We start from the raw sequence: 17920 nt of genomic DNA, 5'->3' as shown, positions 1-17920 counted from the left end.
CACTTCTGGCTGTGTGTGTTCCAGCTGCTGTTATTGGGAGCACTTTCCTTACCGATTCAGATCAAAGGCTGCACCAACACAAACACATGAGTTTTACAAGTCAGTCAGCTGTACACTATAATGAAGGTGTGCCTGAGATACTCCTTAGCATTTCTCTCACTATACCTAAAATTGGCATCAGCTTGTGCAAGGATTAAGATCAGGTAGAGGTAGAGAGGCACTACCAGCCACAATGTTGGCACCAGAGGACAAGGTGAATGTAAACAAGACTTAGTAAGTAGTTTTGAATGCACATACAGGACCAAGCCATAGTTCTTAAAGCTTTCTATAGCTGGACCAAATGCAAACCAGCTTTTTTTACTACCTCAGATACACGGACTACTTCAAGATCTAGATACACAACCTCATGGCACATGACAGAGGGTTTCAAGAGGTCCTGTAAAGAAGTCCTTCATGCTTCTTAACTATACTGTTTTAAGATTAGAAGAACAACTAATCTTGCACAAAGATCCAGCACACAAGTCTTGTTAACCAAGAAACAGTGATGCACAAGGCATGGGGTAGAGTCACTGACTAGGCTGAAGCAAATGCAACAGAAGTCAAAGCTTCCTGCACCATTATTTTGCTGGTGACTCCTAACTTGAAAGTTTTACAAGGAATAAGACCACCATTTCCACATTTGACTATTTCACTTTGAAAGGAATGTAACCTAGGCTTAGCTATTTTCTTTCTAAATATATCTGGTAGAGATATATTTATTATCAAGAGATTTTCCTCCTCCTCTTCCCCCCACTTAACAGCTCTTGACTTTGTGTGGCCCCTCTATGCCAGTATATTGTTTGTGCTTTTTGTAAGACCCTACTTTAAAGTACGACATGTTTATGTAAGAGGCATTGATGGCTAACACAGGCTTCAGCTCAGTAGGACATGTGGGATCATGTCACAGAGGAATGCTCTCCCCTGATTTATGAGCATGTTATAGTTATTCAGGTGGAGTGGCAGGACCTAGCAGTAAGCACTATCATACAGATCAAATGTGTTTTAAGTTCATAGATCAGGCTGAAGTACCACCAATTGCCACAGGGTTGTGGTAGTAGAAACTAAGCCCTCTATTTTTAAAAAGAAAGCAGGCTCTGAAAGCAAGGAGCTGCCCTCCTCCTCAAGCCTTACTAACCAAAATCTTGAACTCTTATGAGCCTCATTCTGCAATTTGATGATGGCGTATGTGCAGTTTCAGAGACAGATACTCATGCTAACCTACAGGTTTGCCTTGTTACAGCATTCTTTTCATAAGACAAGTCTGATTCACTTAACTGTTTCCAGTTATTTCCTCAACTACCTGAAGAAAGTCCTTCAACTCTTCCCCTTTTAATCCGCTTTATTTATAACGGGTACAAGTTGAAGAGATGTTCTTTAGAGGTGCGTGACTTAAGTTTTCATGTTTATAAGCCCATTCACTCTATATTGTGCCTCCCCTATAGGAAACAAGCTTTGGGGCACCACCTGCTTCCCCAGCAGCCAAGACCCATGCCCAGTGTTTGGCTGGATCCTTTCTACACAATGTGTTTATTTAACATCTTCAGCTCTCAATGAAATAAATTCCCCTCATCTCCCTCGTAGTGTGAACAGCTCTGGAGCTTGTTCACATCTGCAGTTTGCACCTTTAATTAAGGGGTGTTCAGCTTTATTTTTTCCCCTATGCTGTTATACCTTCCTCCGACATCATCAATTTGGCAACACAACTCTGTAAACCTGTTCTCATATAAAAGCCTATGCTGAATTAAAACACCTACATGAAGTAACAGGAGTGCAAGTCCTTCACAGTTTTGTAAGAAGGGGGAAGAGCAGCAGGAAAACAGGTTCTCCTCAGCATTTCTCATACTAAAACTCCTGGAGTTGCTTAAGTGAAGTAATTTAGGATACTACCTGTTTCTAGGAGAAAGGTATAGTGACTTTACTCCTAGAAGTCTATTTAATAAATAAGTAAGCTTTATGCTGCTGCTTTCACAGAGCTAGTGAGGAAGTTACCTTGTCATACATGATTTCAAGTTAGGGAGTTACTCATCTCTACAGTGAGCATACAAGTGATATAACACATCACAAGGAAGCCTTCACTAGTTTTTACTGTCTTGGCCAACTCAAAAGTTCTATTCTCTTTCAGTGAAGACAGACACCCCCCCCCCCCCCCCCCATACATTAGGATCAATAACCAGACTCAGTTCAGCTTGAAAAAACCGAAAGAGCCAGCCATAAATAAGTTCAAGGTACAGTTCTGTACATAGCAGTTACATATACTGATAACCAGCTTGTGGCACATGACTTCAACAATTCCACCCAGGTTTCCAGACAAGCAGTTCATGTTTACACAAATAAAAGATGATTAACTTCCAGACAGATACCACTCTAGCAACAAACGCCAACATCGCCAAAACCTGAAAGAAGCAAACTACTTTAAACAGACTCATAATGCAAGACCCAGGAGAAGAACCAAAGTCTCAGTGCATTAGAGCACACCCAACTGCTCTTCTGTAAGACCTTCATCTGTTATAGAGCAGATTTTGGAAATTACTTTTAACTTCCCTTTCACCAGCTACAAGTCCAGAACAATAAATCAAGCTTCAAGGGTCAGTTACATGCATTATAAGCATAGTAAAAAGGCATCAGAATCTGTTACCATATTTCCTTACACTCAAAAAAACCCCAAACCCACAACCCCCCCAAAATAACCCCCACCCCAGCCATACCACCATTTTATCCTTCAGAAATGACCTTGTACTCATTGATTATCACTTTACAATGAAAGCACCTTTTAGAGACTCATTACTGCTCTGTGAAAAACTTCACATCAGTGGAGTTCACTTCAGCTAGCGCACCTTCCACAAGCCTCAGACTCCTCTACTGCTCTTCCCAGAAGGCTACTGTACCTCTCCCCACCCTCCCCCCAGCCTTTTACCTTGGCCACAGCAATCCTGCCCAAGTGCCCACACCTGCAGCGAGCTTGGCCAGGGATGCTGGGGCTGTGCTCAAGTGCAGTGCTCTCAGACTGCACAACAGAAAACACATGGAGCAGCTCTGTCTCACCTCTTTGCAAACAGCACTCAACCAAATTTCTGTTCCCTGATCTGTCCATTCTCCTTTACAGTTATAGTGCCAGACACAGAACTGATTGAGATATGAAACACCAAGTCAGGGGACTGCTTCAGACTGGTTTCCAGGTGGAGAAGGTTCAGGTGAACCTTATCTGTGAGACATTTGGGAGAGGAGAATAAAAGGAGTGACCTGTAGCTGTGTTAATTTTAAGTAACATCGCCTACTATAGGATAGGACTAATTGATTATTTTTGCTGTCTTTGCTCAACACACAATGACCACAGACAATGGAAAAGCCAACAACAAAGTCTGTTGGGTTTGAAGTTTTTTTAGTCTGCTTAGGACTTTGCACATTAGGACAGAAAATATGCATCTACATAAAGTTGCTCCTTTTTCTTGGAGCAGTAAGCTCAGGGGTAATGATCCTCCAGTTTTGCTACTAGTGTCTTTTGACCTTGCTACTTTTTTGTGCCAGTACTATCTGTGATACAACAGTTATGTGAATGACTAAGAAAAGGTAAATGTGCAAAATACAAGTTTGATGATTACCCCCAAATATTCTATTGGGAACAAGAGATTAACTGTTAAAGCCAAATTCTCCCCCCCCGGAAAATGTCAAGAGAGGCGAAGCCTAGAAATATATTGGGTTGTGGGGGCTACCCTGCATTGAACTGCACTCTGCTGATTATGCTGGGATGAGTGGAGGCTTCCCTAGATTCATTCTGCTTTTGTTTGATTTGCGGAGACTTGAAATGCAAATGAAAAGTCAGGTTTGAGTCCCTGCTACTGAAATCTTCTAAATATTATTTACCAACAGAGTAAAAGAGTAATCAAAGATTAGAGGATAACGAGTAAGAGTCTATTTTCTTGAAGAAATACAGAATTCCAATGTTACTTTTATTCTGAAGTTCTTCAAAAGAGTCATGTTTGGAGTTACACAACTTTTTCCTTGCAAATTTTTGTAATAATTATAGGAGAAGTCTGAGCTACTGGAATGAACATCGTGAACTACTTTAATTAGCTACCATTGAAGAAAATCCTTAAAACTGGACAAACCATTCAACTGCAGTTATGATGGCACTGAAAAATTAGCACGGAAGACGGCTGTAGCTGAAATAGGCTTTAAAAAAAATGAAAGCACTGTTAACTACATGTAGTTGCAGTTGTTGGGTTTGCAATTGTTTCATGCCAGTGCATGCCCAAATCTCCTGTATCCCAGATCAACTGCTTACAAAGCAAGCTCCATTAGAAAATTCTCCATTTACATGGAATTCAGGGCACTATGAATTACACAGGAAAAAATACCCTCTGCGAATAGTTCCATTTATCTTTTTAATTTCAAAGTATTACCACAGGACCACAGACACATACTGGTTGGCGTGGACCTCTAGTAGTCTCTAGTCTAGTGATCAGAGTAGAGCCATGCTGGACCAAGTTGCTCAGGGCTTGTATAGTCAAATTCTGAGCATCTCCAAGGACAGAGATGCCACCTCCTCTCTCGGCCACTGCTGCAAAGCCTAGCATGCTCTTTGGGAATACTTTTTCTAGCATTTACTTGGAATTTCCCTTACTCCAACCTGGGCCTTTTCCCTCTCATCCTGTCCAAGACAAGCCTGACTCTATCTTCCATGCACCCTCTCAGCAGGTACTTGTGGACAGTGAGAGATCACACCTGTCCAAGCTGAACAAGCCCAGTTCTCTCCTGGTGTATCACAGGCTGCAGCCCTTCACCTTGGTGGCTCATTCCAGTATGACAATGTCTCTCTTGTATAGGGGAGACCAAAACTAGACACAATGCTTCAGATGCTGTCTCTCATGACACTGTGTGGAGGGGAATAACTGCTCCCCTTGATCTGCTGGTCCTGCTACTTGAGCTCAGGATGTTGCACTAAAGATAAGGCAACTGACTGAAAACTATTTCTATGGGCAAGTCTATCTGTAAAAGTCGCCAGAGAAAATAAAATGTCTGTACAAATCACTGTGTTCAAGTATTAGGCTACATAATTGGAGAGTACATGTACAATATTACATGGATGTTTCCATGTATTTCTAGTAATTAATGGTGTATAAAATTAATGGGTTTTAAAATGAAATTGTGTCCCCAAACCTGAGGTTCATGGAATCACACACTCATCTTCCCTTTTAGAAAACATTCATAAGTAGTGATATACTATTTTTTTCTTAACATGAAAGAGAATACAATAGTCTGTGTGGCACATCAGACAGCAGTTATCATCAAAATGTCCTTAGGCCATCAGGCATTTCTTTGCTAAACAATCTCAGTGTATTATTCAGGTTACATTATACCAGCATTTAGAGAGATCTAGAAGCTGAATGATTTGGAGAGGCCTGGTGAGCTGGTTCCTCCCACAGGACTCACAATTGATCTCTATGCGTTCCACTCATTCACCAGAGGGTGAATGTGTGGTACAAGACCAGGCTGTGTAAACCTGGCCTGCAATCCCATTTTGGGTCCAGGCTGTGGGAAAGGAAATAAGAGTTTCCTTTTTTCATCTACTGAAATGCTTTTAGCTCCTTTCAGATTTGTCATAACAACAATACACTTAAGGAATAATCTAATACTGGCTTAAACCTGTGTTCAGTGCAGACTGCTAAAAATGCCCTTCTCAATTTGATATGCTACACTGACATATTACACCTTTCTGTATCTGTTTCATTCCCTTATGGTGGATGAAATTCAAAGGTATTACACAAAGTAATAGCTAGCCCCAAGTGAGGCAGCTAAACCTACAAATCTGGATGTACAATGAATATGATGTAGTCAAAGCTAATTAATTGCTCTATATCCATCATCATTCTGCCATTACAAAGTTTCTTCCCCTTCCTCTCAAGGGCTTTTTTCCTTCAATCGATACCATTTCTGACTTCTTTCCGCTGATGTCCAAAGCTCTAAGGCTCTCTTACATGAACCTAGGTTTCTTCCCCAGGCCTACTGGCATCATTTCCCTATATGTTTGCCTGAATTTCTTGCTGTTTTCTTCCAAAGGATGTGTATCTTGAGTTTAGTCCTGAAGATCTGAACTGAACACAAGTCCTCAGAGCCTTCTGGACGTGGCTCTGTAGATGTTTGCTGCTCCTGCTTCACTCTCTTGAGACCTGTTCTGAAGTCAGCAGACAGGAGCAAGGCACTGTAACTACCTTCTCTCAGAATCTCCTCTCCTCCTGTTTCAGTGGAGGGATGACTAGGCAGGGAGCAGACGTGAACCTTCCTCATGCCCCTCTCCTTCCTGAGCAGAGGCCTAGGCACACCCGCAGAGAGGCACCACACTAACTGGCAGCTGGCACTGTCTGTCTCCCAGCAGCAGGGCATTAATAGCCATTAACAAAATGCTATAGAGTTCCAACATGATGTCAGTGGTATTAACCTCTGTCACTCCCATATCAGCACTAGTGAATGACTGTTTTTCATTTTTTTTCTTTAAAACTTACCTTTGAAATATTCCACAGTGTTAAAACCAACAGTGGCTACTTAGAATAGCTCTTATTTTCCAATTTTGAAAATGAACTACCAGTTATCAGTACTGATTATGTTGAGCAACAGCTGAATTGCTCTCACTCATAATTTTTTACCGAGCTTTAAAAAAAATGAACAAAAGCAAAGCCTTCATACCCTACAGACTTGTGAGCAGCTTTTGGGAGGTACTAAGGATTTGCCACCTATTAGAGAAAATAGGTACAAGGGATTTGGGAGTTTTCTGGAACTGATAGTTTATGAGCAAATTACTCTGAACTGGTGTATTATAGCAAATCTGCTACTGCTTTCAGGAGTATGAAATATAAGTATCTTTTCTCAGTTCAAACTAGTAACCAGAGCGCAAGCAATTCTTTTTAAATGGTATACTCATAAAGCCCCTTAAAATCTTACAGTATCTAGGTATGCATTGCTTACCAGCTCAAAACAAAGTAAATGCCAACACTATGAACAGATGAGATAAGGTCTGTAGGGAGAGAGAGTTAGTATCATTTATTACAGTAATAAAGATAACTGGAACAAGATACAGTTTTCCATGCATTCAACCACATCTATATTCTTAGATCACTAATAGGAACACCCCTATTGAATTTCACTGTGATGATTCAGGGTCAATATGCTTTAAGATGATTTGAAAGATTGCTGGATTTTCAAGACTGTCCTTTTCTTTTTTGTAGTTGCAGATTGGGAAGGTCATATTTCCATTGATCATATACTTTGTTATTTACTGGCAAACTCTAAGACGTGAGATATGCCTAATCCAAACTCAGGTAAGTGCAGTTACATCCCCCTATCTCCTACAATGCTTTAAGATGTCCACTTTACCACAGTGAAATCTTTTTTTTCTAGAAAATAGGATGGGGCCATCAGATAACTGTTTGCATAGCAGACTAGTCCTGCCCATCTCCGGGTCTACACTCATGCCTAACAGCTATCACATTTAATAGCTAGGGGGAGTGGATGTGCAAGACCAGATGGAATGGGAATGCTTTGTACTCCCATGCACTGTATCAGCCACATGATGCAGTTGTTTCTCCAACTTGGGTTCAACGTGGTGGTTTTTTTTTTTAAAAATCTTTACCTCTCCAAAAACCCCAAGAAGTTCCTGTGGTGTAGACCTTCAATTGAAAATTGAAAGAGGATGTAGATTTGCCACTTTTGGTTCCTGTGTGTAGAGCAGCTGGTACCAGTGGAATAAACCCATCTTCTCCGTGAATGACACGGCAACAAGGGATACTGCCACCAAAAGCAAAGTCCACTTTGTACCAACTCAGTACAAATCTCCAACACAAGGAGAATTTCAGGGTGAGTGAGCTGAGAGCACAGTACAGGCACTGCAGTCGTGTGGAAGCAAATGACAGGAGGGAAAGGATGCAACATTTGCAATTCTTCAGCCCTGTTGCAGACCTCCTGAGAAAGTGTATGCTTCAGGTTAAATCAGGTCTTAAGAGACACCGTCTACCAGGCAGTGAACCAGTCAGCAGCACCTCAGTCAGAGACAAATCCGCATCCCTGTGGAAATGGCAGAAAACTGATTAATTTAATCCCATGCCCTTTCTAAGAAAAGACAGTAAGAGATAGTGAGGGGCAAAATTTGTACATATGTATCAGTGCCTTCTTCCTCCTTTGGCAGAGAAAAGGAGGAGCAGATTCCACATGTCCACCCCTCTCCTGATCACAGCAGTCAGTAGAAGTAGGGGGGAGAAGGGGTTTTCTGCAAAGCCTGTGCCTTTGAGGCAGCAGAAGGGCAAGAGCTCAGTTTTACAACTGTTGGCCCAAACACAATTTATCATTTACAAACTAATCCTCCTCCGTTCGAGAGCACAAGGCCTGCTAAAGCTCTCATGTCCACTTCTCTGATTCTTCATTGTCCACACTGACAGAGAGAAGCCAAAGACCTAATCAGTGTGTAATTCAATCACTGTCCAGGCTGTCACAGCACAATACTTTGCTTGTAGTGCCATGGGTTAAGTCAGCCAGCTACTGTTATGCACCACAGCAGGTGTGAAGAATGTCACTTGGTCTAACTGTATGTTACCACTCTGTCAAGGTCCGTTTCTGACGCTACTTTCACTCACCACTTACTGATTGTTTTTCCTACTGACAGCAAGCTAATTGTCGGCTGTATATGGTAAAAGGGCACTTTCAGTATTTTTGACCCTGAATTGGGAATTCCTGCACAGCATAACATGGGCCTCATACAAAGTAAAACCCTCTGTTCTCCAGATCCCCAAAACATGGAGGACTGCTAAAAAGCTCTTTATTTCCTTAGTCTTAATCCAGCAATTAGTAAGTTATGACTTACTACACCCAAAGTGCTTCACTCTGTTGTTCCTCACCAGACAGGACATCAGACATTGCCACACACCTTTTGGGAATGGCTTAAATCCACAAAGCTCCTTGGTACCTAATTACATTTAAATCAGCAAAAGACAGGTGCTTCAAAAAATTCTTATCCATATGTAGGTGGTTAAAAGTCTCTGGAAAACAAAATTAAATGTGCTGCCACACTTAAATACAAATCTCAGGCCACTCTGAGAATGGCATTTTGTTTGCTTTTTAAAAAAAGTTTACTACTCCAAAAGGAGTAGAAAGTTGCACTTCCATTTTTCTTGAATCATACCACAGTGCAAGGAACCTGAGGAAGAGAAGTACAGAGGAAGAAGGCAGGGCAACACCTGCCACTTCATCGCTAGCAAAGCAGCAATGGGTGTGTGTATCATCCAGCCATGCTACTGGTCAGATAAGGAGACAGGCAAGAACTGTTGCTGATAAACCCACAGCAGCATGAGTGAACTGTAATTTACTGAAAGTGGCAAAAACATAGGGACAGTAACCAGGAGCACATCAGAGGATGTCTTCCCCTCACACAGATGTACATCTCACACTTGTAATAGTCACGTGTGATGTTTCTTTCCATGTATAACAGTGACATGTCCAAGGGATGCGACACAGAATGAGCACAGAACCCCCTGATTTCTAATGCATCTATTTTCTTAACAGCCTTGAGAATTTCATTTATGTACAGTTTCTGGTGCTATTTCTCCAATTCTTTAATTTTCACATAGAAGCAATACAAATAGGAGGAATATCTGACAGAAGAGCTGCACTGGGACAGATATTGTACAGGCCTGTACCAGCAGGAGTAGTTTTTCGCCCAAAAGAATGAACAACTGAAGTCAGCTGGACAACCTGACCAATCCAAGAAGTGGATAAACTGAAATGGAAACAATTTCCCTGCCACCACATAGATAATCTTAAATCAATATATTTCACTGTCTAGAGTATTTCTATGTAATTCTATACAAGAATTACAGTTACCAATCTTACCTAATCCTGTAAAGGGATGAAATACTTTGTCACACTTTCAAATTCTGGGAAGACAGTGAGGAGATGAAGAAAGATGATCCAGCTTCTTACCACTGGCTACAGAAAAGGTCATAATATTCATTATTCAAAATATGAATTGGACATCTGTATTTCCAATGTTTAACAAGTCTTGCTTAGTGCTGAAGCCAAGCTGCTCATTTCACCCATACTCGTCTACTGTCATCATTGACGGCTGATTTCCAAACATGGCCAGACACCAGTTTACATGACAGGGGTCATGAGACATTCTTGCATCCTGAATCAGGATTTAGCAATGCCATGTGCCAAGCCTTAGAAGCATGCAGAGCATTTGCAACTGAGCACCTGCGGAAATCCCATTTCCTGACAAAGAGAGGCCTCCAATATTCATGTTTTTCTCCTGCTCTTAGGCCATGCTGTAATGAAATATGGCCTGAATAATCCTTTTATAGCTACACAGGGAAATGTCCTTGCTTAGCATTTACCCCTCCTTATGGAGGTTCAGTGGGAACTTAGTTGAGCAATCAGCAAAGATACACAGAATGAAAAGCCTGGCTGATGGGATACGACCGAAACCATGCACAGGGTAGGGATACAAAGTGGACATGCAGGTTATCAGAGAAACTGGAAGGACTGTGGTAACTTTAGTGGATATAGGTGAGAGGACAGGACCCTAAGGAGTCACATTAAATTTGGTGTTAATGCTGACAGTGACATATACAAGCACAGCCTAAAGAGCGCATGCTCATGGAAAGGTAGGCCAGGTGGGCTGTCGCTGGCAGCATGTGAATAATCAGAGTGAAGGCCTGCACAGAGACCTCTCCCAGTCAGTGAGAACAGTCCAAGGGGAATAAGTTGAAGGCAACCTAGAAGGGACTTGGAAGGGGCTGGCTGTGAGGCCAGCAATGGGAACAACTTTGAACAGCTTATACTGTAAGACTCCCTGCTCTGCAAGACACTCCCCCAGTACCTCCTGCTGCAGATCTGGGTTGTCCTTACTCTAAGCTGCCTTCTTCCCTTTGAAGGCCATAATTCTCTTACCCCAAGAAACCTGCATCCTTGTCCTGTCCCCTTCATTCTAACCCTGGGTTGCTGCTGCTTTACTTCTGACATGGGCTATCTGTGCCCCCTCCTCAAACTCTGGCTGCTACCTCTCAACCATTCACATGTCTATATGCACCGACATTGTCTCCTCACCCTCCATTTCCCTGACACTGTCCTCTGTGGCTGCTTCATAACCCCAGATTATCTCTGCTTTTGTTTTCTTCCCTTGCTGCTGGCTTTGGCAGTGTGACAGCGAAGCCCAAGCTATCACTTGTAGCAGACTATTAGCCTGTACACTGTTCTGCACCTAATCTCACTTTTGCTGGGCCGCTCACTGGAGCTTTAAACCAACGACTCCAAAAACTGAACAACTGTGAAACACTACCAGCCCTCAAAATTTCTCACACACCATCATGTACCTGTATCGTATCTTCAACTGACAATACACATCTGGCAGTTTAGAGATCAATCATTTGTCACGGCCCTGCTGGTCTTTAGTGGTCCCTCAGCTGCGTTTTGGGAACCATCATCCATGACGGTGCTGTGCAGGCTCAGTGCATGCAGACAGACAGCCACTATTTCCCATTTCCACAAGGAAATCCTAGAACAACTTTTGTCTGCTAAATGCTGGGTATAAAAATCAGGTCTCTGTGGCACACTCCCTTTTCCTTCCTTTCTGCTGATCAGCTCTTCCTCTGGGTACTTCAGGGGACCTACCTCCTCCTCTTGGCCATAACAGTGTACATTCAAACAGCTGCTAGGGCTGGATGAAGCACCTGCTCTGGGCAACAGCAGCTGGAGTTCATTTTGGCTCCAAAGGGCCGAGAACAAGCAGGCTGACCGCATGTGCACTAATCCAGTATCATCACCAACTCCACCAACAACAGGTGCCTCTTTGAAGAGGGAGGGAAAAACTATTTGGGGAGGAATCAGAGCTTTATAAAGGACATTATAGGCCAAGTCCTCAGCTGGTACATGCTCAGTTAAAGCATGTACTCTCCTGAAGTTATATGAGTAACGCTTATATACACCAGTAAAAGATTTGGCCCACTCTCAGTGCTGCTTCTCTTCTCTTTCTGATTTTCCTAAGGATTTTTCACCTCTTCTCTCTGATCTTCCTTTAAAAAAAGAAAAGAAACCTTCCTGTCCCTTGCTTCAGACCAAACAGCTGAAAGTCACAAGCTACATATACCAGACTTCAGCATCATCCTGTACATAGGTAACACAATCTTACCATTCCCTGACAAGATCTGTCCCTCGGTCCTGCTTAAGTGCTGGAGTCCAGATCATGAGCATGCATCAATGGGAACAAGGGCGATCCCATTCTGGAACAAAACAAATCAAATCCCATCAAGGTCCCTTAAGAGAAGTCCTTCAGCACAGGCATCATAAGAATTGCCATGCACTCGCTCGGGCCAGTGGTCCACATAGCCCAGTGAATTATTTCAATGTATGGCCATTACAAAATGACACAGGAAGAGTGCCAAAAACCCCTGCCAGAAACAGCTATTGGCCAAATCGGCTCCAAGGAAAATTTTCTTCTTATCTCATTTTGCTAGGAGTTGGTTTATGACCCAACGCACACAAATCTCTTTAAGTCCCTCTTAGTGTCTTACTGATAAATGCTTGTATTAATGAAAGCCTCTATGTTTTTTCTGAGTCCTGCCATTCTGACCTTCAAAGATTAGATCCACAAATCTCGTCTCACTCCTTGCAGTTACTCTTGTGCCTGTTTCTAGAGAATGTGGAAGCTCTCTGAACCCTGAGAATGGAGCTGGATTCACAAAGGTGGCACCGCAGAGCACTGCCAAAAGCACTCTGCTCACACACCACGAGTGAAAGCAGGCTTTTCAAATTCCTGTCAATGCACTATTAGTGGAAAACATGACCTTGCTACAAGCTGCTCACGTGAATCGGTCACAGCCTTCATAACTTGGTATTCCAAAATTTATTTTCCTGAACTGTACATCTTTTAATCCGTGACTTTCCGAGATTTAAATTTAAGTCACTTTCCCCTTGGGACCATGTCTCAGCTGGCTTATATTAAAAAAGAAGCAAGTGGAGACAGTTGAAGGAGCAGAGCTGGTGGTGAGAATAGCACAGGCAGGAAAAATAGTCTCCAATCCATAACAGTTACTGGCATCTCACCCAGAAGTACACACAAGTGTAAACTGTACTGTGTTAGACAAGTGTAAATTGTACTGTGTTGGCTTGCCCATTTAAATAAGTGTCCAAGAATTTCCCTTGACAAACACTGCAGTACAGGCTAGATAACGCCATTTCCTCACCAGTGAAGAGAGATTCACACAACCACACAGGAACGTCCAGTGCTAGAAACATATTCTCAGCTGCTGCAGACTCACGGATTCCCTTTGAGGTTTTAACCACAGTTTCAAATTTGCAAAACATCAAAGCATGTGTAAACATACAAAGGCGGCAATATTGCACACTTATGCATCAGTTTTGTCCACATATATGCCTGAGGGAATGACACGGCAATCACCACTTTGCACGCTTAATACTGAGCAGTATGGATACCTACATGTTGCTGCCCTTCACAGCAAAAGCAGTAAAACACTCCTAGCATCTGACAGGCACAGAGCTCTTCCTAACCCTCTGAACCCTCTCTGCGGCTTGCTGTCACAAGGCACATTTCACGCAGGCCAGCTGCACAGGATTTATTCAACCAGTTTTGGAGTATCAAAGCTAAATTTTTTGTCTTTGCCCCAGGCAGGCACTTGGTATGCAGGATTTAAATCAGAGAACAAAATGTTCTGTGAAATTTGTAGATACTCAGCACAGTAATTTCTAAATTCTAAAAAAGATAGCAACTGGAGCTCGTGGTTTAAAAATCAAAAAGTAAAAGCATTTCACTGCATCACTGTGAGTAATGCCACTGTATCCTAAAGAACAGAGTAACTAACTTCCCAAGATTATCAATTAATGGTGCTGACCGCCTTAAGTGGTAGGAGGCAAACACACTCTGAGTTACACCTAATAATTCCAATGAAATCAGAAGAATGCTCAATTCAACAAGTGCTCTGCATAAAGACACCGAAATTGAAAACAGTTTGTTTGATCCTTGCAAATTGGCACGAAAGACACTGCCTGGGACATACTGCCACAAACAGACTACAATCTAACACCTACCATTATAAGATTTTTGTAATGTATTTAAAGCCATTGAAATGAATTAGGCAGAAAATTATACAGAAAGAGAGACCCTAGGGAATCATGACACTTACACTATGAAGGATAATATGTAGATAGCCTAAAAGAGGAGTTTTGAGCAGAAAGCAGCAATAAAGGGTCATTTGTGACTGGAACTAGAAGAGGAATTACTTCACTGGAATTTAGCATAGCCTTCAAGGTCTATGATGTTTGAGTAAAATTATCCACTTCTGTTTTGTCTGGTTCACCACCACTAAATCTGTACTAATACAAAATTTAAAACAAACGTTTAGCTGATGAATGTTCACATTAAAGTTTCAAATAAAGAGCCTTCTCATATTTTTTTTTCTCAAGCAGTTTTATTTAAACTTTGAAAGGATTCTTTTTCAAACAAAAACTGTGAAAAGGGTTCATTAGTTATTTTTTGGTGACTACAAAAGCTAAAACATTTAGAATCATTTCCTCTTCACCTGCAAACATTTTGCACACCTCTTACCACATCTGTGGCTTTAATTTCTTCTCTCTCACGCCAAGAAGCAAATGGCATCAGTCAAACCATTTAACTCCCAGGAGTACCTGTACTTTAGAAGCTGGTGCTCTTGGTACTAGCAGGGACTCTATGAAGATTGATTATCAGGAGCATACAGCAGCTAGACAATAAATGCTTTCTGGATCTTCATCCCTTGCCCGTAGTTTACTTCTGCTAGCCCAAATATTCTGAGCATGTACAGAGTGCATCTGCTCATGCTCACCTCAGAGGTAGGTCTGATGCTCCTTCAAGGGCCATCTGGAGCACAGAGTACACCTACTAAAGTTTACACTGCCTGGAAGGCATTACCTGCAGTCACTGATTTCAGATGGCACAGACTGTACAAAAAAAGGCACTGCCTTTTTCAACATGTCAAGTCTTATTTTCTCATTTGTCCAAAAGTAAGTACAGATTCTTACCCACAGCTGTGGAAAGGAAGATAGAACAGAAAGGCAAGGTATACAAATCATGACAGACTTTAGGCAGTTTGGGATTGCACAAGCCCCTTATGCAACACGTTGCCTGGGGTGCAGGACGTGTTTTCAGAAATTCCACAGAATCCCCTTAAATTTGCTCCAGTGCTGAGTCGCAGTGGCTTCAACCTGCAGTAAGTGACTGGACTTACAGTATGCCATGGACAGATTGCAAGGATGAGCCTTAAGTTTGCTGGCCTATGCTTTTTTAAATGTGACTTGAAGTAACAACTGCAAAATCTCAGGGGCAGATGAACCCTACCAATTTATTCTAACTTACTCCTAAGCACAGCCTCTTTAGAAAAATCAAACAAGTAGTATCAGCCAGTACCACTTGAAATTAATAGTCCACTTACAGGTTAAGTGTATTTATAAGAGAAGAAATGGAGATTGAAGGGCCAATACTGCTGACTAGGTTGAAGCTTGCTCAGCCTGGCTGCCAGCCCTCTGCAGCCACCAGGCAGAGAGGCAGGGAGCACACCCAAGGGCTCCAGCTCTCCTTGCTGCCTCTCTGCCCAAGCCAAACCGCGGGCTTCCTGAGCGCTGGCAGAGGCAGGGCTCTTAAAGTCACAGATGAGCTGAGAAGCCTAGTCGGCACACCTAACCATTTTGTAAATACAAGGAGAAAAGACTAAGGGAGAACAACTTAATGTAGGTGAGTTGTCAACATTTAAAACTGCATTGGAAAGGGTGATACATGCTCAAGAGAAAAATAGCGATATATGGCTCCTAGACACAAGTTAGCAGTGGCCGCAGTGCAGTTTTACCTGCAGCCCCAGCATTAAGAAGTCTACGCACATGCACACAGTCACACACACTCAAACACGGCCATATGCAGCTTGAGATACAACAAGACAGCTGAAGATGTCAAACACAAACCAGGTTAAGGCAGGACATCAGTCACAGCCAAAAGTCTACCTATGCAGTTAGTTGAGATGCAGTTACATTTTCTAGGCTTGACTGCAGAGCTCACACACACAGACAGACCCCAAACCTGCTGCTGACATGGAGCTTTCTCAGGAGCCCACAAAAGGGCAGGTGAGAGACAAGGGAGAGGATGAGGCTGCCTGAGCACTGTGGTTGTGGCAGCAGCTGGAAAGAGCCTACAGGGAGAGAGAGGAGAAGGGAGGTGTGCCTGGGGACTGGCAGGAGGTTGAGGGCAGGTGCTATGCCAGCAGGATGTGCCCTGAACACCACAGTTGCAGGGCAGCTCTGAACATCAGCCACAGTGGCCACAGAGGCTCCCTGCTGTGCTGCAGGGCACTGGGCCTCTCCGGGCCCCTGGAGCACCCTGCCAAAAAGGAGCTGAGGCTGCCTGTTTCCTCACAGCATTACCTGAAGCAAACTCACTGCTACTGGAAGGGTCCCATGGTAAAAGCAAGCATTAATTACATATAATCTAATTTAAACACTGCAGAGAAGAAAATAGCATGAATTAGGAAGCCCTTCTATACCTGTTCTGTGACACAAGGTTAAAGATAAGCTTTGCTTGTATTTCAGAAACTCTTATGAGCTTGTCTTCTATGTTTGTTTTGGACACGGCATAGACATGCCCATGGGCTGTGGGCATATTCTGTTTGAAGAACAGATTTCAATCAGTAAAGTTTCAAAGAACTCTCTTTATATCACATGGTTTGTATTATCCAGAGTTTGGAAAGTTCCTTAAGGAAGAACTTCATTCCAAAGGAAGAAAGACAAATGAGCCAACTTCTCAGTATCTGTGCCATGCAGACTTGTGTCAAGGAAGCCTATGGAATTGAACTGCCCAAGATAAAAGTTACATCAGAGGCGAAAGTGTCACAACTTCATGAGGCTACTGATGCAAAGTGGGAAAACTGAATGAAGGCAAAAAAGACATGGCTGTTTCCAGTACAATTGAAGAACACCCTCAAACATCTCAATTGGCTTTAAACGCTGCTGTAATGGATGTTTTGCAAACACAAAAATATCAATGAGATGAAGAAAATCTTTGACTTTCTAAAGAAAAGCAATGGAAAACTAAGCTTTGGAGTATTTGAGGTGAGTGCCAGAAAAAGGCACTTCAAAAATGACTTTCAAAATCAAAATTAATCCAAGTATTTTACAAACAGGATTTAATTGTGGTACCTCATTTTAGTAAATTGAATATACATAAAATAGGTATTAGGTACATAGAGACAGCACTGCATAGTAATTTTCAGCACCTGTAAGCCCCCAAAATAGGCTCCCGTCTCCTCTGTTTGCTACCAACAAGATCAAGACTCTGACTTCAGAGAGACTAGGCTTTAACTTTTACTTTTGGGAAATCCTTCTCTTTTATCGCTAAAACATGCTGATTTCATAGCACTACAACAAACTGGACCTTTCCGTTTGCTCAGTGACATACAGACAAAAAGCATTTTCCAGAATGTCCACCTCACAGCCTGGTCACAGTGCTATTGTCACCCCAGGGCCATCCCATGTTTTGCTGATGACTAATTTTACTGTGAGACACTTAAAAAAAGTTATTTTTCTATGCTTACTTAAGTGGTAACCTCCCAAATTTCAGGCTGCTTTTTTAATTTTATGAGTCATACAGTGCAAAAAGGCAAAAAAACAACTCAGAAGTCTTGCTGGCTTTTCCTCCATGGAAAAAGGAAATAAAAAAGAGTAAGATCAGATAAAATACTGAAATGAAGCACCTGTTGAGAATGGAAAAGCATACAGAAAAATGGGTTAACTGACTTCAAGTCCAATACAAGCAATTCTGAATTCACAGGCATTCATATGAATCATTCTCCATTTCCTGCCAGAG

The 17920-nt window shown here is 42.2% G+C and overlaps 1 long non-coding RNA gene across 3 annotated transcripts; it reads right to left on the bottom strand.

The window, feature by feature from the left end:
* Positions 1–7049: 7049 nt before the first annotated feature.
* Positions 7050–16251, bottom strand: LOC128153059 (uncharacterized). 3 transcript variants are annotated; one of them, XR_008238836.1, is made up of 3 exons: positions 16142–16251; positions 9913–10008; positions 7050–8094 (listed from the first exon to the last, which is right to left on the bottom strand). It is a non-coding gene; the product is annotated as an uncharacterized LOC128153059 (long non-coding RNA). The 3 variants fall into 3 exon arrangements; XR_008238837.1 differs by having other exon boundaries at positions 16135–16248; XR_008238835.1 differs by having other exon boundaries at positions 16066–16238.
* Between the last annotated feature and the right edge of the window lie 1669 nt (positions 16252–17920).

Source organism: Harpia harpyja, chromosome 16 (assembly GCF_026419915.1).
Source record: "Harpia harpyja isolate bHarHar1 chromosome 16, bHarHar1 primary haplotype, whole genome shotgun sequence".
NCBI lineage: Eukaryota > Metazoa > Chordata > Aves > Accipitriformes > Accipitridae > Harpia > Harpia harpyja.
Note: the sequence above shows the minus strand (reverse complement) of the source record. Positions and strands in the feature narration are given on the sequence as shown.